Genomic DNA, 26,331 nt, shown 5'->3' on the forward strand with positions numbered 1-26,331 from the left:
ATGTATGCTGATGGGTCAAGATCTTTGGCTCATTATTTGCTGAGAAACAGCAAAACCTGTTTTCAGATTTTTTTTTTTTCCCCACGATGAGCAGTGTAAAGTTTTTATCCGTCGTCAGCTGTTTTCCTTGGAGCGAGGGAGGGAAGCGTCAATTCTTTTAAAACATACTGACACCTTTCCTTGCTACAATATCAGTACTGCCCTGAACTACATAATATGGTGATAAGAACTGAAATTACTCATTGACATTATCATGGTGCTATTTTGAAAACATTATCTCATGTTCATTTCCTAGAATATCATCAAGTCTCTGCAATGTCAGTTCCTTAAAAGAGCATCTTGTTTTTGTTCCAACTGCAGCCAAACTGTGTTCGTGAATTGTGTCTTCAGTACTGCTAACTTCCTTCCCTGATACTGTGACCAAAAGTGTAGCTTTGAGCAAACTATGCCATAGCGGAATCTGATAGAATTTGCTAAATTTGAAGCTAGCTGTTTTCAGTCATTTATCTTTACTCTTTATGTAGGTTATCTACATTGTAGATTACTTATGGCATGTTTCAAATCCTGGACTGAACTTCTACCATCATTACCTGTGGTGTTGTCATCTCTCTCCTCATCCCCATCCTCCAGCAAGTCACCATGTGCTCAGGCAAAGATAACTAATTAATCCTAATGTTAGGCCAAGCATTCTTTCACAGCTGAATTCAGCATGAATTGATATTTTATATATTCCCAAAGATAGAAAAAGCTATCATATTATCTGAGAGTTTAGTTTGACTTGTTTCCATTAATGTGGAAGATTGTTGTCTAACAATCAGACACTTCTCTTGTCTGACTTTAAATCCTTATTCATGAGACCAGATGAAGTGAGCATTCATTAGTTTTTATATGGAAGGATGCTTTTAAAAACTTGTAACAAGCTCCAATTTTCTTTGCCTTTTATCAGTCGATTCATGCATTCACTTATCCAAAACAATTGATTCATTTTTTATATTGCTCTCTAAACTACTTATATACAAAGCTAAGTTTAGGCAGCATACTTAAATAAGGTTAAAGCAATATTAGTTAAGGGGGAAGACAGTCAGCAGTGTTTTATGATAGCCAAAGGCAGAGGAGCACACGGTAAGATAATTTGGAGCTTCTGGGAAGCCCAGGGGCTTGATGGCTTAGATTTCAGTCCTTAGAACTTGTTGCAGTAACAGTCCTGCCTCTACTACGTGAGTCATAAACATTAGAATAGGCCATACCTTCAGCCAGATGCCATGGAAAATAGTTTGTTAAAATGCAAAAACTAGATGGCTATATCTCATACATCAGCATGACTCTCAGGACTGAGTCTTTTAGGCCTGCTAATTACTTTTTGAGTGAATTAATGTATAGTAAACACGGGTAAGGATGTTGCCAGAACATTATTAGCCAATGAGCAGAATTCCTTGCAAGGCAGATGGAGACTGAGACCAGCTACCTAATGAATTTACATGAAGGATCACATGAGGCCGCTACACAGAGAATTTAGCAATAAACAGACTGTCAACTCTTGACCTTTTCAGCTGTAGCCTTTCTTCCTGTATTTCTGTGGAATAACACCTAATATATAGTGATCAAGATTATGCTTATTTAATATAATACATTTTTTTCTTTTAAAAGTATCTTTGTATATCAAACAGTGCTTTTTAAAATTTATGCAAGGACAGTGCCTTGGAAACTACATTTCTCTGTTATTTTTCAGATCATTCTTCTGGATACAGAAATAATATAATGAAGGTGGGATAAATGCAAAGATTTTTATTGAACACTGCCTTATTTTAGATACTGTTGAATATTTAATACCTCATGTCTGCTAATTTAGGAGGAAAAAGTATTCTTTTGAAATCTTCTTTTGCATAGGTTATTTTACTTGCTATTTTCTGGGTCTGGAGGGTACAAAATGACTGATAAAACAGGTAAATGGTAATGAATCTAGTTTCACTAGAACTTGACAGCCTCATGGCCTTTAGCCAGCCCCTCAGAACACCTACTCTTCTCTTGAACAATGACAGCAGGGCTGGGAGATGAGTGGCGCATTTACTCAGTGTTTCAACACTATGGGAAGGACCATGGTGGAAAGTCAGCTAGAAGCTGACAATGCTAGTTACAGAAAAGAGAACTTTGAAAAGGAGTGAGAATGAACAGATAAAAACAGTTGACTCTAGGTAGGAGGTTGGTGGATGATGAACTAAAAAGTGTAGACACTCTGAGATTGAGGTTCAGGATAAGCAAAGAACAGGGTATATTCTGTGACCAAGGGCCAGGCTGTTTACATAGTGAGTGAAGCCATCCCATTTACTGTGTGTGCATTCACGGAGCCTCGGGGTGTGTGTGTGTGTATGTTGGGGGCTGGAGACTGAGGCAGACTGGAGAGAGGACAGTCTCCGTCTAATCAAGTCAGCTGCTCTGTCCTTAGCTCTAGCCGATTGTTGCATGTCAAGCTCATGTGTTACCAGTTTCCAAAAGAAATGGGAAATCTGATATCTTATAGGGAATAATCAAATGTAGCATTAAAAACAATTATGTGAGCCAACTGACCGTACCTGTGGGCTGATAGGACCCTCTGGTCACTAGCTGGCCATCTTTATTCTAAGCTGATTTCAGAATTACATCCTACCTGTTGAGACTTATGCTACTTGTTAACTGGGTAGCCTCAATACCTGCATCTGAATAATGACTCCAAGAAGATTTAGCCCATTGGGTTGTTTAACTCAAAGAGTTCATGATATCCTTTAGCGGGAGGTATGTTACCTCCGAGCTCTGAGAGTCCCTACACTATTGTCCTACACTATTAGTAGTCCCTACTCATGGGAACATCTTGGGGTCATGTCCTAAATTAGGATAATCAAAGGTCTAAAAGAATCCTTAGAAAATGGTCTCCAACTTCCTGGTCACAGGAAGATCTTACAGAGGCTTTATGAGCTAGAATGACTCTGTGTGTGTGTGTGTGTGTGTGTGTGTGTGTGTGTGTGTGTGTTGGGGAGCAGTTGGGAGGGAGAGGAGTTGGGGGGAAGAATCCCGGAGAGTAACCATGGACCCCAAGAGCAGTCATCACTGTTAACAGTTGCTCCAGTGACTAAACGGAATTTCCTCCCCTGATTGTGGGCCTCCAAGGTTTACCAGCTGATTACCAGAGTTTCAGAAGCAGCTTGAGTCTTCTTTCCTCTCTGGTTCCTTAAGGATTGAGGGGTTGGGTTAGAAAGAGAGAAACAGATTAGTTAAACATCCTAAAGATTAAATGGTGGTTTTATATTTTGATTATCAGTGTTATATGTGAATTTCGTCTGTTGAAAAAATAAGTGTGTTAGTGTAGGTTCATCGATTGTGACTAATGTACTCTGTGGAGGGGGGATGTTGATAATGGGGTAGGCTGTGCGTGTGTGTGGGTGAGGCTATACAGGAAAACAGGAAAAGCTGTGTATTCTGTTCAGATTTACTGTGAACCTAAAACTGCTCTAAAAACCAAAGCCTATTAAAAAAAATAAGCACACCTTCTTCTAGTTCCTTTTCAACTCTTAGTACTCTATAAATTCATACATATTTATGGTGAAAAATGTTGGGACCCTTGTTCTGGAAGGAGTATGCTAACATATTCCTTTTCTCTTTTTTCTTTACTCTTCCCTTTACCTCCCACCTGTTTATAGAGCCGCTGGCTTTGAAATCTTTTACCCTCTGAGCTTCACTCATGCTCAAGGGAAGTGTCTGGTACATAGCAGATGTTCAGTACATTTTATTGACTGTCTGAGTAAAGGAAGGAATGAATGACCCTGGCTTGGAAGTCGTGAGCCTTGGTGTGACGTTAGCCTCTGTTCCAGACTCAAGGAGCATTTGTTTTGTGTTAGAACTCTGGCAGTTTGGGGATTTTTTTTTTAACCTACACTTATTTATTAGGAGTTAAAATGATTCCTATTTTCAGAACAGGATGTTATAAATGGAAAATGATTTTAGACATCATCTAATCAAGTACTGGCATTTTTTAGAGGACAGTTCATATGTCTCTGCTCCTGTGTGTTTGAGGAAACAGATGCCAAGAGAGATTTCCTGAGGTGTCACTAGGCTGGTAGAGGACAAGGTCGTTAATTTGAAGCCCAGTTCTTCTGACTCTTAGTAGCACATTTGTGACATGGCTGTTCTCAGAGAAAACCTAACCTAGGCGGGTGCTCTGGCTGGTGACAAATGCCACACTGGTGGTGCCCTTCTTCTATGGGAATGTGGATGTAACTTATAGCTTTTCCTTGTCATCAAGCTAATTTCCACCACAGAGAATGTTTTTACTTCTAGGGAGGGCTATGTGGCTTCATTTTGCCCCAGAGCCGAAGTTTTTAATGGGCTTCTAATGTATATGTGTGCATATATGTATATATATTTTATATATATTTCCCATCTTGCTGACATCAAGGAATTCTGAATGTGATCTTGTATAAATTCAGATTCCTGCTGAGAGAAGAAAATTCTATAAACTGCGCCCTGCTGATAACCTGTCCAACATTATGTTTTATCTGCCCGATCAAAATGGGTGTGAGCGCAAACACTTATCTTAGACTCATCTCAAGTTAAGCACTTTTCTCATCATTGGCTTGGAAACCTCACCTGCTGGTGGTGAGCGTATGCTCACATGTAAGCTGGCAACTGAAACAGAGCAGGCATTCTGTTGAAGTGTGATCTTCAAGAGCATCAAGATGTCAGTAAGAGAAGACTGGAAGCCCTTTGTAATTAAATGGAGAGAGATTGAGTTCACTTTATGTTTAATTCTTTGGAAAATATTTGTAGACTTTGCTTGCCATCCTCGCTAAATTATTGTTTTCCTGGCTGCCTACTGGCCCTCCCCACCCCTTCCCCAAGCATCGTAGAGTGGTTTTGGGAAAGACTAATGTTAGCTGTGGGTGCTTTTGGACATTTGGATTGACTGAAAGAAGAGGCAGAAACTGAGCCAATGGGGTGGATGATCCATAAAATGATTTAAGAAGTAGGAAATCCTTTGGGCCTATTTTAGACAAAATGGTAATAGCTGGGTAGGCCTCACACCTTTTACTGATCACTCTTTATCACTTCTAGAAAGGCGCTGAGGATGCATTTTACACTTTAGTATAAATTACATTAGTTTCACTCTATTCTTTGCATTTAAAAAAAGAACTAGGGCTTCCCTGGTGGCGCAGTGGTTGAGAATCTGCCTGCTAATGCAGGGGACACGGGTTCGAGCCCTGGTCTGGGAAGATCCCACATGCCACGGAGCAGCTGGGCCCGTGAGCCACAATTGCTGAGCCTGCGCGTCTGGAGCCTGTGCCCCGCGACGGGAGGGGCCGCGATAGAGAAAGGCCCGCGCACCGCGATGAAGAGCGGTCCCCGCACCGCGATGAAGAGTGGCCCCCGCTTGCCGCAACTGGAGAAAGCCCTCGCACGAACCGAAGACCCAACACAGCCAAAAATAAATAAATAAATAAATAAATAAATAAATAAATAAATAAGAAAATCCTTTAAAAAAAAAAAAAAGAACTAGCTAAGACTCCAAGTATTTTTGGTCCCATGTGGCCATGAAGGTTCCGCAGTAAAGATACAAGGAAAAATTTTCTGGGTTTAACTGAATTGAGATCTGATTAGATCTTAGCTTTAGTATTTCCCTCCCTCCCTCTCTGCCTTCGCTTGTTCATTTGTTCCTTCCCTCCCTCCTTCCTTTTCTCCTCTTCCTCCTTCTTCTTTATCCTTTTCCTCTCTGTTCCCTCCCTCCCTTCTTTCCTATCAAGAGAGGAAATGGAAAGAGAAAGGTGAGGCTGGGAAATGTGCTTTATAAACTATTCCTGCCAGAATAGAAAATAAATTACAATTAATCAATAGTAAAATTTAGACTCTTGAATATAAATAATTTCCCTTCTCTGCTTTTTGTCAGATGAGTAACTAGGGCTTGGCCAGAGAAATTTCATGGTGCTTCAGGCTGGACCTCCATTCGAGGGGTCCCTCCTCCCTCCCCGTGAAAGGCAAGGGGAGGAAAGCCCAGGCCTCCGTGCTGCGCCCTGTGTGAGGGCCTGGCACTCCAAGCATCCCTCTCCTGGAAGCAGAGGGGCAGCCTCGGCTTAGACTGTTCCTTTGGTCCCCAGCTGTGTGTAGAGGGTCTGAGGTGGTGAATACACAAGCAGCAAAAAGTCCTGTTACTTCCCTCTCTTTCCTCCCCCACTACGAACCTCCCATAGCGCCTGGTCCATGGCGGGGAACTCAGAATCTGTTGGTTGAACGAAGCATTATGAGGCGACTTTTGGAGCTATTTTCTCAATCTCCTTAAAAGTTTTCAACTGGTACTTTCTGGTTTGTACTCTGTTTTTTTTGGCCATGCTGCACGGCTTGCGGGATCTTAGTTCCCCAACCAGGGATCGAACCCAGGCCCCGGCAGTGAATGCGCTGAGTCCTAATCACTGGACTGCCAGGGAATTCCCTGTACTATTTTGTTTTAATCCTCCCCACCCCTTACCACTTCTCTTATCCTAAAAACATAACAGTGTATTTCAGATAATATGTGGATATTTATGCTTTTAGCGAGAGGGCATTAGGTATTAGAGAAATAGAAAGGAGAGTTTTAGTAGTTTTTCCCTGGATATAATTTAAAGCAAGGTTAAAAAAAATTGCTAGTCTCGGGACTTCCCTGGTGGTCCAGTGGTTGGGACTCCGAGCTCCCAATGCAGGGGGCCTGGGTTCCATCCCTGGTCAGGGAACTAAGATCCCACATACCTCAACTAAGCCTGCATGCTGCAACTAGAGAAGCCTGCGCGTCGCAACTAGAGAAGCCTGCGCACCACAAATAGAGAAGCCCATGTGCTGCAACTAGAGATCCCGTGTGCCGCAACAAAGACCCAGCACAGCCAAAAAAAAAAAATTTGCTAGTCTCAACCCTTTAGTGGGTCATCAATTCAGTATAGTGAGATTCAACTTGCAGCAGCATTTTCTGAAAAAGAAGAAATTGATAGGAAAGGGCCAGGGTGAGCTCTGTTTGGTGAAACTTCTGTTTTAGTCACAAACTCATGTAAGGGTGTGTACTAGGCTGTTATGTAAGTGCGTTTCTTACAGTGGGTCTCTAGAGTTTGAAGCTATTGATCTAAGGCATTCATGCTTTCTTGGCTCAGTTTAAAGTAATAAATGCTGTCTTTATAAGATCTTAAATCCCTCAGTTAACCACTGAGCTTGCATTTCCAGTGAACACTTCACTTGATCAGAAGTAAAACCTTAACAGATAGCAAGGTAGTTTAAATATCTATTTGTACCAACTGTGTTAACGCTGAGCTAGTGGCTTATACAGTCAGCTCTCCACTGCTCCAAATTACCTGTTAGCTGATCACATTTTGTAAAGACATCATCCACTTATTTAAAAAATCCTGTGGTATTGTATTGGGAAGACGTGAGAACAAACTAAAACTGTTGTCAATGGAGACGGAAGCGTTTTTGTTTGTTTTATTTACCCAATAGAGCCCTGGAACAAACACGGTTTTATCTGGATCAGGACATTCAATTGTGTTGGATACACCTGGTCAGAGGCAGAATAGAATTTAATCGTACAAGAGCAAAGCTCTCGGTGACATCCTCTGTTCCTTTCGCAGTCACTTGGCTGACTTGTTTTGCAGTCACGATGGGTGACCCCCTGATGTGCTTATCTGTTTGGCCAGTTATCTGAATGGGGTCTCTCCAGAGCCTCTAGGACTCTGGAATGGGATTGTGTCAAAGGACATGCACGCTGGGCTGGTGTTCACAGCTAGAGGGGAGGGTGGCAGAGGTGTGCCTGGCTGGGCTGGGAAGCCCATCTCAGCTTGCTGCTCAGGACACCAAGCCGGCACTTGGAAAGGCTGTAATGCCCCACACATGGCCGCCCCCTTTTGGATGTGCGGTACTCAGACCCAAGCTGCTATTCAGTCTGAAAAGGATGGAGGTTTTCACGCAATTTGCCCTGTATTGTACACGGGAAGGCACAAAGAAGCTAATTGATTTATAGACTTCTTTTAGGGAAGACAAAGCATACAAAACAAAACAAAACAAAACAAAACCCTAACAAAACTTAAGCTCTATTTTTCCATCTGAACCTGGTTTTGTCTTTCCTAGAAATAGTGCTTCTTGGATGGATTCACAGCTTTGGAAATTCCTCCTGTTGTTGAAGGGCTCTTCTTGAGACAGGTCAGTGGGTAAAGCTCACTGAAGCTGTTTTTATTTTTATTCCGTCCAAGAACTAGCCCACTTTCCCCCTCTCAGACAATATAATGGTTCCCCAGACTCAGGGGTTGGCAGATGGCTCATGGTAATATATTGATGTTCCATTTAGAAATCTACCTTTAAATTTTGTCCTTGTTCTCCCTGCTCCCTTCTGTTATTTGAGAGGTCAGGGAGGGACAAAGACGTGCAGGAGGAAGGCTGTGACTTGCTGGTGATCTCCCCCACCGCCAACAAGCGACAGGGCATCCCAGTGCGCTGAGTCTGGACCCCTTGAATATGCTATCTGCCAGTTGAACTCCTTTTTTATGTGTAGATCTAAAAGGAAAAAAAATAAACTGACATCTCATTATGGGAGGCATTCACTTCAAGTGTGGACATGAGAGACAAGGCTTTGACAGGGAAATGCCTCCTGTCCACTCTCCCCAGCCTTTATTCCAGGACCTTTGAACTCTCATTGTTACTGATGGTGGTTAGTGAGAAAATGGGAGAAGAGGAGGCACATTAAATGCTGTGGATGGGCCCATAGGACTTTTCATTCAGTGGAAGAAACCGGACACTCATGAGTGAGTAGGGGATGGGTCACTTACGTCTTGATTGTTAAGTTGCTGGACCATCTAGGCCTCTTGTTCTCCTGTCACCCTGTTATTTGGTCATTAACCCAGCTGCCCAGGGATTGAATGCTGGAAGGATGAGGGGATAAAACTAAAACAAGTTTTGGGTGAAGGTGGGCAAAATGTACAAACTTCCAGTCATAAGATAGATAAATCCTGCGGATGTAATGTACGGCGTGGTGACTATTAAAAAAAAAAAAAAGAAAGAAAGAAAAGAAACTAAAAATCCACAAGTGAGCATTTCCATTAGAGAGTAGACACATCTGATTCTACTTAATAAAAGAGAGTTTAGCTCATCTTTGTCCCTCACGTGGTAAAGGAGGGCGTCTCCTTAGTCTGCTCTCTCCTTTCCAGCTACCGCATTCTAGTCATCTGATTTCGCAGGGTGTTTGACTAGTCAAGCAGTTCCTGACCCCAGGCTAATTAAGAGTTAATTGTATGTCTGCTCATTACATGGCTTACTTCCTAGTCTCAAAGTAAGAGCAGTTGCTCACACTCCAAACTTGGGCCAGGAAGTAGCATCGATGCTATAATTCAAGGTGTGAGGAAGGCTTTCCCCCATGATCTTTCCCACCACCCAATCACAGCACCTGAAATTAGAGAGTTATTCATTTGTGCTAAAACTTACTTTTATTTTTCCCAAGGAGAGGTAATACCATATCTATTTTTAAAAGTTTTTCACTTTTCTACATTTTTGAAATTGGTATGCTTTAAAAGTGATGAATATATCATAGCGTTTTTTCCCAGCCAAGTTTTATTAAATTTATAATGCATTTTCAGTAGATGGGAGCTTAGAGTGTTATAAATATGGTATATTAAACAGTTATTAGTTAATCATATCTAAGTATGAATTATTTCAGAATCTTTGTTTCTGGAAAGTTACCCGAGAAAAGTGCTTTGTGGAATTAGGAATGCTAATATATATTAATATTAAATTAATATTAATATTAAATTAATATCTATTGAGCACCTTGCAGTGTTCCAGGCTCCGCTTTTATTAACGTGATCTCACTTGATCTTTCAAAGAATCCTATAAGGCAGTGATTACCCTGTATTATTACTCTTATTATTATAGAATTTTGGCTCAAATAATTTAAATAAATTTCATTTATTTGTGTAACAAGTATTTATTGAGCATCTACTAGGTACCAGGAATCCTTTTATTTATTTATTTATTTATTTTTTACAGATGAATGAAATGGATGGCTAAATGGGTTTTTATTTATTTATTTATTTATTTTTGGCTGTGCTGGGTCTTTGTTTCTTTGCAAGGGCTTTCTCTAGTTGTGGCGAGCGGGGGCCACTCTTCATCGTGGTGCGCAGGCCTCTTACTATCGCGGCCTCTCTTTTTGTGGAGCACAGGCTCCAGACGCGCAGGCTCAGTAGTTGTGGCTCACGGGCCCAGTTGCTCCGCGGCATGTGGGATCTTCCCAGACCAGGGCTCGAACCCGTGTCCCCTGCATTGGCAGGCAGATTCTCAACCACTGCGCCACCAGGGAAGCCCCAGGAATCCTTTTAAGTACTAAGGAGTCAGAGATGAATAAGGCAGGTACCGTCTCTGATCTCAGGAAGCTGACTGTGATAAACAAGCAAACCAATACATGAGATAATTTCAAATACTAAGAGCTGTGAGGAAAATAAAACATAGTGCCTCTGGGAATCAGTGATTGTGGGGATGGTGGAGGGAGCAGCAGGTGGAAAGCAATGAGGGTTTGCTTAAGGCTTTGTGACTTTTCAAGGTCACCCAACTAGTGAGAGGCTCTGAGTTTTAATCCCTTTCTGGGATAGCAAGCAGCAGTGACATGCATGAAAAGTTTCACTTCTTTAAGGTGGCTCTGTGAGAGTTATTGGAGCATGTTGAAACAATTTTTGCAGAACTGGAATGGTGCCAGGACACCTGGCCTGTGAGGACACCCCCCTCTCGGAACATTAGTGACTTCAGAGGAAGTATTTGTTTTCATCGTTTCTGGAGGTGGGATTGTTCTTTGATGTTTTCTCATTCTGTTTGCCTGACGACCACACCAGAATCAGACTTTTTCAAGGCCTCCCTCGCCTAATGAACTAGAGGCTTTGGAAAAATCTACCAAATAATAGAAATATTTCTCTTTCAGCTTAACTGCTGACCCGGACTAGTCAGAGAAACAGCCTTTCAAAGGATAAATCTATGAAATTCCATTTCTGGGGGCAAGTGCCTTGATTTGCATTGAGCATTGTTGTAAATGTCAACTGTCCAGCTCCCACTGTCAGCTTGAATGGCCATCAGTGTTTATCCTCCCAAGAATATTGCACCGACTTATTCAGCGCATGGTTAGAGGCTGTGAGGCTGTACTGTTTCTTGTTAATGACAATCATGCCCCTCTTATCTGTTCTCCTTCCTTTTTCTCCTGTGAGCCACTTCCAAATTTTCCAAACTTATGATGAAATGCTGACTTCACTTAGCTGGGCTGTTAGTTTTCCTGGGCTGCTCTGCTGAGCCGGCGTTCCCGTGAACGATCTTGTGAAAGCCTGGGAGGGGAGCAAAATGTGAGCCAGTTGAAGAGACTGAACAAAGGGACAAACTGGGGCAGTTTTCTTCCCTTGCACCTGGAAGTGGATGGGAAGAACCCAGGGCACAAAATCATTCCAAATCAAAAATACTGGAATGTAATGTGCTGTCCTGTTTACCACTGTATCCCCAAGACCTAGAACATAGCGGGTGTTGAAGAAATACTTAGTGAATGATGATCGTGGCAAGTTGTCTCTACGAGCTTAACCATACCCTGCATGGTCTCCTCGGTCCCTTTCTCTGACCGCTGCTGGGCTTTTGCCAGTTGTTTGCTCTTGAGGAAGGGATTGAGACTTAGAAAGAGGGGGGAAGGCTAGTCCTACTGCCGGGCTTGATTGGCTGCAGCGGTCATGGCTCTTTTTCCAGCCGCAGAGCACTTTGTGTGTGATAAATGATACAGAAACATACCCCTGGTAGCCAACTGGCCCCTCACCAGTTCTTTGTAAATAGCAGCCAGAGGCGGCTCTGGTCTTGTGCCAGGCTAGAGACAGCCAGAGGAAATCTCGCAGGTTCCTATCCCTCACATGGGGCTCATCATACCTCTACAGCTGTTGTCTCAGCTCCAGATACTGGTTGATGAAATCTTTGTACTTTTCCTTCAGAGAATGTAGGAGGGAAATGTCATTTTCCCACTTCTCTCTGCCCGTCTCTGTTTGCTTTGGCAGAGAATCGCTTGGTGGTCCTCTCTTCTCTGCTCTCATCTCTTTGATTCAAAATGATCTCTCCTGCTGGTTACTTCTTGTTCCTGGAGATATAAAATACAAGCGTGGCTTTGATAGAAATGACAAGAGGATGTGTTAGGTCGCTTGAGGGGTCTAGATGAACAATTCTGTGTCTTAAAATTTATTTTACCTGTTCTTCCAAGTGGCATCTTACACTGAGACAGTCTAGGAAAGAGAATTTATATAAATGAAATGTTTAGTCCAATGACTGAGGGGCTGTGTTGCTATGTTTTGTGGCTTTTGGGACTGAGACATTTTCATCCTTTAACACCTGAGAATTTGGGAGGTGTTTTTCTTATTATGTATGTCACACATTAATTAATTGGCTTTTTTTTTTTTTTTGGTGGTGGTTAAAATAATGGTGTCACTCACAGTAAATGAAATCTTAGATTTGATCAAATAAGGCAGTTAATTCTGCCAGAAACGTCTCAATTTTTTCTAAGACTTTATTTTTTAAAAGCAGTTTTAGGATTACAACAAATTTGAGAGGGAGGTACAGAGATTTCCCATATACTCTTTTCCTCCACACATGCATAGCCTCTCTCATTATCAACATCACTCACTGAAATGGTATCTTTTTTTTCCCAAGGATGAACCTACACTGACACATCATAATCACTCCAAGTCCATAGTTTACCTTAGGGTTCACTCTTGATTTTATACATTCTATGGGTTTGAACAAATGTATAATGACATATATTCATCAATATAATATCATGTAGAGTATTTTTACTACCTTATTCATCATCTGCTGCCCCCCTGGGGCAACGACTGATCTTTTTATTGTCTCCATAGTTTTGCCTTTTCCAGAATGTCATGTAGTTGGAATCGTGCCTTATGTAGCCTTTTTTCAGACTGGCTTCTTTTACTTAGTAATAGGCATTTTAGTCTCCTTCATGTCTTTTCATAGCTTGATAGCTCATTTCTTTTTAGCACTGAATAAAATTCTATTGTCTGGACATACCACAGTTTCTTTATTCATTCACCTACTGAAGGACATCTGGTTGCCTGCAGATCTGCTTTACCAATTATGAATAAAGCTGCTATAAACATCCATGTACAGGTTTTTGTGTGGACATAAATTTTCAACTCCTTTGGGTAAATACCTAGGAGCATGATTGCTTTATCATCTGGTAAGAGCATGTTTACTTTTGTAAGAAACCGCCAGACTGTCTTCCAAAGTGGCTGCACCCTTTTGCATGCCCACCAGCAATGAGTGAGAGTTTCTGTTGTTCCACATCCTCGCCAGCATTTGGTATCATGAGTGGTCTGGATTTTGGCCATTCTAAAGCTGGGTAGTGGTACCTCATTGTTGTTTTAATTTGCTTTTCCCTGACAAGTGACATGGAGCATCTTTCTATATGCTTACTTGCCATCTGTATACTTCTTTGACGTCTGTTAAGGTCTTTGGCCCATATATATATATATATATTTTTTCCCTGTAATTGATTTCTAATCTCATAGCATTGTGGTCAGAAAAGATGCTTGATATGATTTCAATTTTCTTAAATTTACTGAGGCTTGATTTGTGACCCAAGATATGATCTATCCTGGAGAATGTTCCGTGCGCACTTGAGAAGAAAGTGTAATCTGCTGTTTTTGGATGGAATGTCCTATAAATATCAATTAAATCTATCTGGTCTATTGTGTCATTTAAAGTTTGTGTTTCCTTATTAATTTTCTGTTTGTATGATCTGTCCATTGGTGTAAGTGAGGTGTTAGAGTCCCCCACTATTATTGTGTTACTGTCGATTTCCTCTTTTATAGCTGTTATCAGTTACCTTATGTATTCAGGTGCGCCTATGTTGGGTGCATTATATTTATAATTGTTATATCTTCTTCTTGGATTGATCCCTTGATCATTATGTGTGTCCTTCCTTGTCTCTTGTAACATTCTTTATTTTAAAGTGTATTTTATCTGATATGAGTATTGCTACTCCAGCTTTCTTTTGATTTCCATTTGCATGGAATGTCTTTTTCCATCCCCTCACTTTCAGTCTGTATGTGTCCCTAGGTCAGAAGTGGGTCTCTTGTAGACAGCATATATATGAGTCTTGTTTCTGTATCCATTCAGCAAGCCTGTGTCTTTTGGTTGGAGCATTTAATCCATTCACGTTTAAGGTAATTATCGATATGTATGTTCCTGTTACCATTTTCTTAATTGTTTTGGGTTTGTTTTTGTAGGTCCTTTTCTTCTCTTGTGTTTCCCACTTAGAGAAATTCCTTTAGCATTTGTTGTAAAGCTGGTTTGGTGGTGCTGAATTCTCTTAACTTTTGCTTGTCTGTAAAGGTTTTCACTTCTCCGTCGAATCTGAATGAGATCCTTGCTGGGTAGAGTAATCTTGGTTGTAGGTTCTTTCCTTTCATCTCTTTAAGTATATCATGCCACTCCCTTCTGGCTTGTGGAGTTTCTTTTGAGAAATCAGCTGTTAACCTTATGGGAGTTTCCTTGTATGTTATTTGTCATTTTTCCCTTGCTGCTTTCAATAATTTTTCTTTGTCTTTAATTTTTGCCAATTTGATTACTATGTGTCTCGGTGTGTTTCTCCTTGGGTTTATCCTGTATGGGACTCTCTGCGCTTCCTGGACTTGGGTGGCTATTTCCTTTCCCATGTTAGGGAAGTTTTCGACTATAATCTCTTCAAATATTTTCTCAGGTCCTTTCTCTCTCTCTTCTCCTTCTGGGACCCCTATAATGTGAATGTTGTTGCGTTTAATGTTGTCCGAGAGGTCTCTTAGGCTGTCTTCATTTCTTTTCATTCTTTTTTCTTTATTTTGTTCCACAGCAGTGAATTCCACCATTCTGTCTTCCAGGTCACTTATCCGTTCTTCTGCTTCAGTTATTCTGCTATTGATTCCTTCTAGTGTAGTTTTCATTTCAGTTATTGTACTGTTCATCTCTGTTTGTTTGTTCTTTAATTCTTCTAGGTCTTTGTTAAACATTTCTTGCATCTTCTTGATCTTTGCCTCCATTCTTTTTCCGAGGTCCTGGATCATCTTCACTATCATTATTCTGAATTCTTTGTCTGCAAGGTTGCCTATCTCCACTTCATTTAGTTGTTTTTCTGGGGTTTTATCTTGTTCCTTCATCTGGTACCTAGCCCTCTGCCTTTTCATCTTGTCTATCTTTCTGTGAATGTGGTTTTTGTTCCACAGGCTGCAGGATTGTAGTTCTTCTTGCTTCTGCTGTCTGCCCTTTTGGCCCATATTTTAAGCATGTTGTTTGTTTTCTTATTGAGTTTTAAGAGATCTTTGTGTATTTTGAATAATACTCCTTTATCAGATGTCTCTTTTGCAAACATTTTCTCCCATTCTGTGGCTTGTATTCTTCTTCTTCTTTTTTTTTGGCCGTGAGTGGCATGCAGGATCTTAGTTCCCTGACCAGGGAATGAACCCGTGCCCCTGCAGTGGAAGTACAGAGTCTTAACCACTGGACTGCCAGGGAAGTCCCTGTGGCTTGTCTTCTAGTTCTCTCGATAATGTCTTTCACAGAGCGGGGGTTTTTAATTTTAATGAAGTCCAGCTGATCAGTGATTTTTCTCATGGTTCGTGTCTTCAGTGTTGTATCTAAAAAGACACCACCATACCCAGTGTCATTTAGGTTTTCTCCTGTGCTACCTTCTAAAAGTTTTATACCTTTGCATTTTACATTTAGGAACATGATCCGTTTTTGAGTTAACTTTTTTGAAGGGTATAAGATCTGTGTCTACATTAGTGTTTTGTTTTGTTTTGTTTTTTTACATATTTTGTATCCAGTTGTTTCAGCACCATTTGTTGAAGAGACTATCTCTGCTTTATTGTATTGCCTTCCCTCCTTTGTCAAAGATCAGTTGACTATATTTATGGATCAGCTTGTTTTTCCAGTCAGTTTTTTTAACCATTCAGACTAATCTATGAGCAAAATATTCTATAATCAACCTATTTAAAAATGTGTCGGGCTTCCCTGGTGGCGCAGTGGTTGAGAGTCTGCCTGCCGGTGCGGGGGACACGGGTTCGAGCCCTGGTCTGGGAGGATCCCACATGCCGCGGAGCGACTCGGCCCGTGAGCCACAATTGCTGAGCCTGCATGTCTGGAGCCTGTGCTCGGCAACAAGAGGCCGCGATAGTGAGAGGCCCGCGCACCGTGATGAAGAGTGGCCCCCGCACCGCGAGGAAGAGTGGCCCCCGCTTGCCCCAACTAGAGAAAGCCCTCGCACAGAAACGAAGACCCAACAAAGCCATACATACATACATACATACATACATAAAAAGAATGTAAGCAGAGAAGAATAGCATTAAAAAAAAAATGTGTCCATAATCGTAATTATTATTTTAAATATTTGTAGATAGATTTATATAGAGGAGGCAAGGAACCAGGAGTGAGACAGGCTGGGTTCTAGTCCTGCTTTTGCTTTAACTTTGTGTAAATCCTTGTTTAAGTCATTACCTTTTAGCCTCTCCTTTCTTGTCTATAAAATAATGGATTTGCAATGATGGCGAAGACTTTGACTTCATAGCTTCCTCTCCTCCCCATGAGTCATTACTCAGAGTTAAAGGCATGGGGAGCGCAGCATGTCTGGCTCACATCTCCTCAGAGTGAAGGTGTGTCATAGTGACTTGTGAGAACCTGTCATGCTAGACCAAATTAGTTTTCTCTGTAAGGTAATGATCCCGTAATGTGAGTGGAGTTATTGAGTGTCAACAGAATGCTGGACACTCTGCCATCTGCTTGTTATGGGTTGAATTGTGTCTTCCCCCCAAATGTTGAAGTCCTAACCCGCTAGTACTAATCGATGTAGCCTTATGTGGAAACAGGATCTTTGTAGATGATCAAGTTAAGATGAGGTCATTGGAGTAAGCCCTAATCCAGTGGAAATATGGACACAGAGACCAACACACACACAGGGAGAAGGCCACTGAAGGTGAAGGTAGAGACTGGGGTGATGCAGGTACAAGCCAAGGAACCCCAGCGATGGACAGAAAACCACTAGAAGCTGGGAGAGAGGCCTGTCACAGATTCTCCCTCACAGCCCCCAGAGCTGCCAACACCTTGGACTTCTAGGATCTAGAACTGTGAAACAATACGTTTTCAGCTGTTAAAACCCGGTTTGTCGTACTCTGTTATAGTAGCCTAGGAAACGAATACCAATACATCACTATAGACACGAGTCATTCAATCCTCATAATGACCCCGTTCTTTATTCTCAAGGTGCTAGTGCTGATGCAGAGAACAAAGTGAAAAAGTCCTGCTCTTGTGGGGTTTACATTCTAGTGAGAGAGGCCAGTTGCAAAACAAACAAATATATCAGATATCAGGTATGAGACATGTAACAGAAGGAAGTTGGGCATGAAAAGGGAGACAGAGAGTGAGTGTGCAGGAGGGCCGCAGAGGTTTACGGTTTTATAATCTGCACATATTGTGTAGAAAGAGTCCTGAGACTACCCAACAACCAACAGGAAGGCAAACTCCTGGCATACTGTGCAAGCAAGTGCCTTTATTAGTTTAAGGTGTGGTGAAGCTTAGACACATGGAGGTGCTTGCTCAGGGTCATACAGACAGCAAGTGGGGGAGTTGAGATTTGAACCCAGGAACTCTAACTGCAAGAGCTCACCCTCTCAATTACTAAAGGGCCTTTTGGTCACTCTTATCTCTTGATTTCAGTGTAATTTTATGTTCTCTTCAGCCAGATTCTATTTCCAGAGATACTACAATTAGGCAGGTAGAGGATTTACTTGACAATCCTCCCAGAAGCAGTTTCCAATGATCTGGCATCAATGTGAAGGGCATATGTCAAGTGATCTTACTACCCTTAGAGTCGTTGATATCTTTTTAAAAAAACATCCACAACAGATTGTTTTCTTTTTTAAAAGATTTATTTTATTGAAGTATAGTTAATTTACAATGTTGTATTAATTTCTACTGTACAGCAAAGTGATTCGGTTATACAGATATGTAACATTCTTTTGCATATTCTTTTCCACTATTGTTTGTCACAGGTTATTGAATATAGTTCCCTGTGCTATACAGTAGGACTTGTTGTTTATCCATTCTATATATAATAGTTTGCATCTACTTATGCCTAACTCCCAATCGCTGATGTCCTGATGATGGACATTGAGGATGTGTTTATTTAGCCGCTAGGTGATGCTACATCAAATAGACCAATGCAATATTATTCAATAGGAGCACAATCCTAGACAAACAGGATAAAAGACAGTTATACAAGGGTGAGAATAGGCACTTAGGAAACCAAAACTATAAAAATCATTACCAGATTGACTAGCTACAGTCATTATTTTAAAAGACCTGTGGGTCAGAGCTGATCATTGTGTGAGTCAGCAACATCACGGTCTTGTGGGAATAGAGCTGAGACGAACTGAGATGAATTCTTCCTCTGTGTTCTGAGTACCTCAGACACTTACTAGTGTGTTACAAATAATATTGACCCCGCAAACCTTAAAAAGAAGATTCAAACATTAGTATTTTAGTTTAACCAATAAAATTAGAAAAGTTAAAAAATAAGACTCAGTGTTAACAATTGTTTGAAAAAAAGGCTCATTTCAGGAATTCCCTGGTGGCCCAGTGGTTAGGACTCCACAGTCTCACTGCCAAGGGCCCGGGTTCAATCCAAGGCTGGGGAACTAAGATCCCATAAGCTGTGTGGTGCAGCCAGAAAAAAAAAAAAAAAAAGGCTCATTTCACACACTCCTGATGGGATTCTGAAAGATACCACTTCTCTACAGGGAATTTGGCAACATGTATTAAAAGCCTTCAACTGTGAATATTATTGGAGCAATTCTAATTTCAGAATTTTTCCCCCTAAAAAATTATTGAAGCTGAATGAAAAGATTTAGTTATAAATGTTTTTTACAGTATAATTTATAATAGCAAGATTGGTTAATATGGTGGAATATTATATGGCCATTAAAAATGCTGTTGCTAAATGAGAATTTTTAACTGTTTTTAGGTCATATACCCTTTTGGGAATATTATGAAAGCCGCCAACTCCCTTCTTGGGAAGAAAACACATATGTACCTACATAAAAATTTGTATATAATTTCACAGAATTCATTGACTGTATGAAGCCCATGCACAGACTTGGGTTGAATACTACAACTCTATAGTAAAGAGCTATAATTAGTGACATGGGAAAATAGTCAGAAAAGCACATATGTACGTTGGCACATGAGACTGGAAAGATACATATCAAAATAGTTAGCTCTGAGAAATGAGATGTTAGATTTTTAAAAATTTTTTCTTTGGACTTTTCAGTATTTCTCAAATTTTCCACCAGGAAAATGTATTATATCAATATGATTTTTAAAAATTATTTTAATATGGAGTAAAAAGTACACAGGAGCCTTAGAGAAGTCTCCAAGAAATGTAGCAAAAGTGAAAAATGATGAAAAGTGCAAAGGAATAATGTTGCCTACGGTAATAGGCACTCCTGTGAGGAGGGCACAGAATGGTTCTCTGTCCTCGTGGAACATTCAAGGGAAATGGATTTAATTTAAACTAAAGGTTATGCTTGGGCAGAAAATAGAATTTCTTTTCTGTTGTGTGTAAAATACTTAGATGGGGCACCCAAGGACAAGGTGAAACCTCTGTCCATGGAAATGCAAAAGGTGTAGCAAAAAATTATCAGTCTTGTTGGTTTAAGCATCCATTTCCCTGAAGGCATAAAATGGAATCAGGTGATTTATCTAGAGCCCTTCTGTTCAATTTGTTTATATTTTTGAAGCAGGGTGCGCTGGTACACAAGAGGAAGAAGCGATGTTGGTACTCAGCGATCTGCTCTATCCCCACCTACCTCATTGATGCACCTTCTTTCACAGCCATTAAGATGGTGGGCATGGGTGATGAGTGCTGCTTCTCCAATAAGGTGATTTCGGATCTCCTATTAATAAATATTGGCTACCAGGGAAATTGGTGATCTAATTGCAACAAAGCTGAAATTCATTTTTGTGCCTTGGTCTGATGTACATCATTAAGTGAAGTATACAGCAGGGAAAGTCTGGTCAAGTAAAATTATTCTCCATGATCATGATTATTAATATTCATGACTTCTTTGGAGGAAAGCATTCTATGTATCAGGCAGATTGAATCCTCTGGAGACCTGCTGAATCTGTAAGGGAATTTCTCTAATTCACTCTGTAGGCTTGGCAATCCTTTGACCTTGTTATTTCTTGTTACTTATCATACTTACCATTCTTTTTATGACCTTGAAGTATTGCTGCTAAAGGAATATTCCTTAGGACAATTCAGTTTCTATGACAGAATGCATGATTGAATATCAATGTAGTACACACACACATACGTACACATATGTATGCACAAACATGTACACACATATGTACTACATGTAGAGATGTAGAACTATGCAATGTAGTGTCATGGTTAAGAGCATGGGCTCTGTGGACAGACTTTCTGAGTTCAGCTCCTGGTACCACCACAGCTTTATGAACTTGGGCAATTTATTTAAACTTGATAAAATTTAGTTTATCAGAGTGGGGATAATAATGGTTACCTTCCTGATAGGATAGTGATGAAGATTAAGTGCATTAATACAAGTACAATGATTATAATATTGCCTGTACTATAATGCATGTTTGCTGGTAGTATCAACACTTTCTGAGTATCAGAAGGTTTGAGAGAGACTCTGATTTATTGTCCCTCCCACCCCCAGATCACGAAAGTCTTGCTGGTTCCTAAGGCCACAAGAACCAGAATCTGCTTTGTCCATTATACCCTTTCTGACACTAGCTGCTCTAGGGCAGATATGCCCAATTGCCCCTATTGGTGCTAGGTCATTATGTGGACAGGACTACCCACAGGAGGTTCATGAAGTAGATAGAGCTCTCCAAGCTTTGCGCACCCATGGGAGTGGAGTCCTGCTAGTTATCCCTAAGTTAATCTACCAGCCAAAGCTGCCTGTGGAAGAGGATCCAATCTTAGTCCCTTGTATTTTTACTGCTCTTCAAGCTTGAGTACCATAGACTGTCTTGGGAGTATTGAGTGTCTTATCTGGCCCATGACTTCATAGTCTAGTTGATTATCTCTTTACAAATTCTCTACCTTCCAACAGGAGACCTGAATAACTCAGAATCATGGATGGGTATGTCTCCTTTAATATAGAAGTAAAATTTCTAAAGTTGTATGTAAATAAAATTTTTGTAACTCAAGTATACTTACCTTGTTGAAACAGTTTGTTCTTTTTTTTTTTTGGTAAAGATTCTGCCATAGTCTCAGGTAATGCATCAAATAAACACAGGTAATAACATTCTTTGTTGTACAGGGCACCGTATGAAATATTGGGAGGAAGTTTTCAAAGAAGTAGAAATTATATTTGTCTCCATAGAATCTGTGTTTTAATGGAGAGTCACAGAAAAACACGAATTAGGGTTTGTTTGTTTTTTTTCACTGTATGTGATCCTGTTTTGATTGCTCTGTAGTTGTGGGGAGTAGAAATAGTGCCTACTGAAATCCACAATTAGAACTTCACAGAGGCAACTCTGAAATATCTTTACCATTTTGATTTCCTAAACGTTGTGAAACCTGGATTTACTAGGACAGCATCTACTTCTTGTTATTTCATTCTATTCAGTTAAAATGATTTATTAAATCCACAAATAGTGCAACTTAATTATTTAGGCTTCTAAAACTTTTAGTGCAAATCAAACAATAACAACAACAACAAACCCTAGATGGACTTCAAGTTCTAATATTGGTTCTGAATGTACAGTCTTTCTGGACTCAGAGCCCTTTGGTTTCATGGGCTTCTCAAAAGTGTTACTTAGGAAAAGAGGCCAGCATAGCAGGGGAGTCGGACAGTCTCCTGTGAGGTGAGGACAAAGCTTTACTATTCCTGCAGGGCACCTCGCCTTTGGCACAGTTCATCCTGGTGCATTGTGACCTCTGTACCATGATTGTTGACCTGGCGGCTTTTCCATCTGTCAGAGAGGACCGGGAACAAAGTCTGAGTGATGCTGCCATTGTTTATCCCTGGCTCCTGCTTCCTCTCTTCTCCGCTTCCCACAGCCGCTGCATTGTTCTCTGCCATTTAGCTTCCTCACCTGGGACACTTCGAACACTGGATGGTCCAGGGGTAGAGCAAGTCGTTATTGAGTGTCTAGACAGCCTCTGCTCTTTTTTCTTTTAAAGGAGATTAGAAAGGACATTGCTGGGCGTTGTGTCACAATGTAGGTCTGGCCCAGTTGTCTAATCTGAGAGGCAGAGAGTTCATTGTTCATCTTCTTTGTGTCTCTGGGCTGACAGTTCTTTAGCTGATTTTGTCCTTGAGCTAGAAAAGTAAATGTTACCCATGAAGCTCAAAGGAGTTTTCCTGCTTAGGATTTAATAGTGCAAATAATAACTTTAATACCGTACAGAAAGGACTCTGATGGTTGAAAGAAAACCTTTAGGGCCAACCTAATCCCTGAAGTTAGAAGAAGAGAGGAGACAGGGCAGGTCAAGTGTTTTTATTTTTTTATTTTTTTATTTTTTCCACACACACACACACTGTATTTTATTTTTACAAGAGATAAATAGACTGACACCAAGCATTGTACATGGATGACCACAACAAAAGCAACAATGATTGCAATTACCAAACATGAAACACAGTTATACTATGTCATAATATTGACATTCAGTCCAGTAATCCTCCACTGTAACAGCTCCTTTACTTTGCAGTGAAAATTGATTTGTATATTCTTTTCCTCTGAGTCCTTGTGGGATTTTTTTTTTTTTTAATTCAGACAGAAAGTCACAAAAATTATACTCATCCTCATCAGTTCACTCAGTCCCATGTAATTAATTTCTTTTTTTTTTTCATCTTGATCTTTTGTTAGCACTTTTATGAGTTCATCAGTTTTTCATTAGAGTTCTGAAAATGCTTATTCATTCAGTTCAGCAGTACAGTCAGTTACCAGAAACCTGTACTTGTCAGAGTCTTTTCCATGAATTTCTTGAAGATGAAACCCTTTTATAGGAACATATTTGCAAAATCATCAGAGTACACCCAGAACTGTCTGTAAATGACAAAAGACTTAAAAATGACCATGGTTAAAGATTTGATGAAAGTTCATAATAATGCAGTTGACAAGAAAATTAGTTATTTCTGAGATATACATTTTAAAGTAATAACTAGGATTATTACTTATAACATTATACCAGAACATATAAGATTTTTAGACGTTTCCTGTAATGTCTGAAACATTTATATTAACATATTTCCATACATATTTCCATACAAATACACATATAAGATTTTTAGAAATTTCATGTAATGTCTGAAACATTTATATTAACATATTTCCATACATATTTCCATACAAATACAAATATAAGATTTTTAGAAATTTCATGTAATGTCTGAAACATTTATATTAACATATTTCCATACATATTTCCATACAAATACAAATATAAGATTTTTAGAAATTTCATGTAATGTCTGAAACATTTATATTAACATATTTCCATACATATTTCCATACAAATACAAATATAAGATTTTTAGAAATTTCATGTAATGTCTGAAACATTTATATTAACATATTTCCATACAAATAACCCAATGAAAGTTTAGTATTAGTTGTTTTGTTTGTTTTTTTATACTGCAGGTTCTTATTAGGCATCAGTTTTATACACATCAGTGTATACATGTCAATCCCAATCGCCCAATTCAGCACACCACCATCCCCACCTCATCGCAGTTTTCCCCCCTTGGTGTCCATATGTCCATTCTCTACATCTGTGTCTCAACTTCTGCCCTGCAATCTGGCTCATCTGTACCATTTTTCTAGGTTCCACATACATGCATTAATATACGATATTTGTTTTTCTCTTTCTGACTTACTTCACTCTGTATGACAGTCTCTAGATCCATCCACTTCTCAACAAATGGCTCAGTTTCGTTCCTTTTTATGGCTGAGTAATATTCCATTGTATATATGTACCACCTCTTCTTTATCCATTCGTCTGTTGATGGGCATTTAGGTTGCTTCCATGACCTGGCTATTGTAAATAGTGCTGCAATGAACATTCGGGTGCACGTGTCTTTTTGAATTACGGTTTTCTCTGGGTATATGCCCAGTAGTGGGATTGCTGGGTCATATGGTAATTCTATTTTTAGTTTTTTAAGGAACCTCCATATTGTTCTCCATAGTGGCTGTATCAATTTACATTTCCACCAACAGTGCAAGAGGGTTCCCTTTTCTCCACACCCTCTCCAGCATTTGTTGTTTGTAGATTTTCTGATGATGCCCATTCTAACAGGAGTGAGGTGATACCTCATTGTAGTTTTGATTTGCATTTCTCTAATAATTAGTGATGTTGAGCATCTTTTCATGTGCTTCGTGGCCGTCTGTATGTCTTCTTTGGAGAAATGTCTATTTAGGTCTTCTGCCCATTTTTGGATTGGGGTGTTTGTTTCTTTGATATTGAGCTGAATGAGCTGTTTATATATTTTGGAGATTAATCCTTTGTCCGTTGATTCATTTGCAAATATTTTCTCCCATTCTGAGGGTTGTCTTTTCATCTTGTTTATGGTTTCCTTTGCTGTGCAAAAGCTTTGAAGTTTCATTAGGTCCCACTTGTTTATTTCTGTTTTTATTTCCATTACTCTAGGAGGTGGATCGAAAAAGATCTTGCTGTGATTTATGTCAAAGAGTGTTCTTCCTATGTTTTCCTCTAAGAGTTTTATAGTGTCCAGTCTTACATTTAGGTCTCTAATCCATTTTGAGTTTATTTTTGTGTATGGTGTTAGGGAGTATTCTAATTTCATTCTTTTACATGTGGCTGTCCAGTTTTCCCAGCACCACTTATTGAAGAGACTGTCTTTTCTCCATTGTATATCTTTGCCTCCTTTGTCATAGATTAGTTGACCATAGGTGCGTGGGTTAATCTCTGGGCTTTCTATCTTGTTCCATTGATCTATGTTTCTGTTTTTGTGCCAGTACCATATTGTCTTGATTACTGTAGCTTTGTAGTATAGTCTGAAGTCAGGGAGTCTGATTCCTCCAGCTCCATTTTTTTGCCTCAAGACTGCTTTGGCTATTCGGGGTCTTTTGTGTCTCCATACAAATTTTAAGATGATTTGTTCTAGCTCCGTAAAAAATGCCATTGGTAATTTGATAGGGATTGCATTGAATCTGTAGATTGCTTTGGGTAGTATACTCATTTTCACAATGTTGATTCTTCCAATCCAAGAACATGGTATATCTCTCCATCTGTTGGTATCATCTTTAATTTCTTTCATCAGTGTCTTATAGTTTTCTGCATACAGGTCTTTTGTCTCCCTAGGTAGGTTTATTCCTAGATATTTTATTCTTTTTGTTGCAATGGTAAATGGGAGTGTTTCCATAATTTCTCTTTCAGATTTTTCATCATTAGTGTATAGGAATGCAAGAGATTTCTGTGCATTAATTTTGTAACCTGCAACTTTACCATATTCATTAATTAGCTCTAGCAGTTTTCTGGTGGCAGTTTTAGGATTCTCTATGTATAGTATCATGTCATCCGCAAACAGTGACAGTTTTACTTCTTCTTTTCCAATTTGTATTCCTTTTATTTCTTTTTCTTCTCTGATTGCCGTGGCTAGGACTTCCAGAACTATGTTGAATAATAGTGGTGAGAGTGGACATCCTTGTCTCGTTCCTGATCTTAGAGGAAATGCTTTCAGTTTTTCACCATTGAGAATGATGTTTGCTGTGGGTTTGTCATATATGGCCTTTATTATGTTGAGGTAGGTTCCCTCTATGCCCACTTTCTGGAGAGTTTTTATCAGAAATGGGTGTTGAATTTTGTCAAAAGCTTTTTCTGCATCTATTGAGATGATCATATGGTTTTTCTTCTTCAATTTGTTAATATGGTGTATCACATTGATTGATTTGCGTATATTGAAGAATCCTTGCATCCCTGGGATAAATCCCACTTGATTGTGGTGTATGATCCTTTTAATGTGTTGTTGGATTCTGTTTGCTAGTATTTTGTTGAGGATTTTTGCATCTATATTCATCAGTGATATTGGTCTGTAATTTTCTTTTTTTGTAGTGTCTTTGTCTGGTTTTGGTATCAGGGTGATGGTGGCCTCATAGAATGAGTTTGGGAGAGTTCCTTCCTCTGCAATTTTTTGGAAGAGTTTGAGAAGGATGGGTGTTAGCTCTTCTCTAAATGTTTGATAGAATTCACCTGTGAAGCCATCTGGTCCTGGACTTTTGTTTGTGGGAAGATTTTTAATCACAGTTTCAATTTCATTA

The sequence above is a fragment of the Balaenoptera acutorostrata genome, chromosome 11, assembly GCF_949987535.1.
Source record: "Balaenoptera acutorostrata chromosome 11, mBalAcu1.1, whole genome shotgun sequence".
NCBI lineage: Eukaryota > Metazoa > Chordata > Mammalia > Artiodactyla > Balaenopteridae > Balaenoptera > Balaenoptera acutorostrata.